Source organism: Hemiscyllium ocellatum, chromosome 1, assembly GCF_020745735.1.
Source record: "Hemiscyllium ocellatum isolate sHemOce1 chromosome 1, sHemOce1.pat.X.cur, whole genome shotgun sequence".
Lineage (NCBI taxonomy): Eukaryota > Metazoa > Chordata > Chondrichthyes > Orectolobiformes > Hemiscylliidae > Hemiscyllium > Hemiscyllium ocellatum.
In genome coordinates this window covers 22,632,907-22,634,378 of record NC_083401.1, presented here as the reverse complement: position 1 = coordinate 22,634,378, position 1,472 = coordinate 22,632,907, and the positions used below count along the sequence as shown (strand labels likewise).

The window sequence follows — 1,472 nt, the reverse complement described above, 5'->3', positions numbered from 1 at the left end:
GCCCCTCCCCCTAGTCCCTCCTCCCTACCTTTTATCTTAGCCTGCTTGGCTACTCTCTCTTATTCCTGATGAAGGGCTTATGCTTGAAACGTCGAATTCTCTATTCCTGAGATGCTGCCTGGCCTGCTGTGCTTTGACCAGCAACACATTTGCAGCAAAATTCATAGCCCACTTTGGAGGAGCCTGTGTGGGAGAGTGCACAGCACAGGAACAGATAGGTACATAGTTTTTAAGTGTAACCTTGCCGTAAATCTTCAAAGTTTGTGAGAAGATTTGTAGCTCGGGTGCTTGTTGTTGTGGTCCTGTTCGCCGAGCTGGGAATTTGTGTTGCAAAAAATATGGGACGCTTCATGGCTGCACATATACTAAAACTGGAACGATACAGAGAAGATTAGCATGGCCCCTGCGTAAGGATGACACGCAAATTCGTGAAGGGTTCCATATTTTTTGCAACACAAATTCCCAGCTCGGTAAATCTACAATAGTGAGTCGGGTGTGTTTTTCTCTTGATTATATGTTTTATTGAGATCTGTCTCTTGACTAAATTTAAAAAATGTAAACCATGACTACTGAGTTAGCCTGGAGCACTTTTTTTTAAAAAGAGCAATAAGATTGTGCTATTTTCTAGGTCTGTAGATTGTGATGGAGCAAAGGTGGCCTTTAGTAGATGTGCTGCGCCTATCAGATGTAGGAGTTTAGGGAGGGTTTCCATGTTACTGATGATTATGTCTGCAGCAAGTGTCTTTGGTTGTGAATCCAGTCAAATCACATGGATCGGTTGGAGCAGCAATTAGAGGCAAGAAGGAATTTATAAGAGCTAGCGGTTATAGAAAGGAAGAAAAGCTGCAGATACAATCAGGTCGATGGCTTATCTCCAAGAAAGGTAGAAGAGGTAGGCAGATAGTCCAGGTGTCTTCTGTGACTATCACTATTTCAAACAAGTATGTGTTTTGGAAAATGTAGGGAGTGATGGGCTCTCAGGGGAATGTAGCATGAACAGCCAAGTTTCTGGAAATGAGGGGTATGCCAGGTTTGAAAAGATCGATTGTGATAGATGACTCTCTAATCAGAGACACAGACAGATGTTTCTGTGATCAACAGCGATAAACCAGAATGGTGTGCTGCCTCCCTGGTGCCAGGATCAAAGATATCGTGGAGAGGGTGCAGAATTTCTCAAAGGTGAGAGAGACCAACAGGAAGTCATTGTACACATTAGAGCCAACAATATAGGAAGGGAAAAGGATGAGATTCTGAAGGGAGAATATAAAACGTTAGGCAGGAATTTAAAAAGGAGGTCCTCAAAGGTAATAATACCTGAATTATACCTGGTGCTATGAGGCAGCGAGGCTAGGAATAGGAGGATAGAGCAGATGAATGTGTGGCTGAGGAGCTGGTGCATAGGAGAAGGGTTCACATTTTTGGATCATTGGAAGCTCTTCTGGGATAGACATGATCTGTATAAGAATGATGGA

At 43.2% G+C, this 1,472-nt stretch overlaps 1 non-coding gene across 1 annotated transcript; it reads left to right on the top strand.

Annotated features, from left to right (window-relative positions):
• Positions 1-341: 341 nt before the first annotated feature.
• Positions 342-448, top strand: LOC132821037 (U6 spliceosomal RNA). The gene has a single exon (XR_009645281.1). It is a non-coding gene; the product is annotated as a U6 spliceosomal RNA (small nuclear RNA).
• The last annotated feature ends 1,024 nt before the right edge of the window (positions 449-1,472 follow it).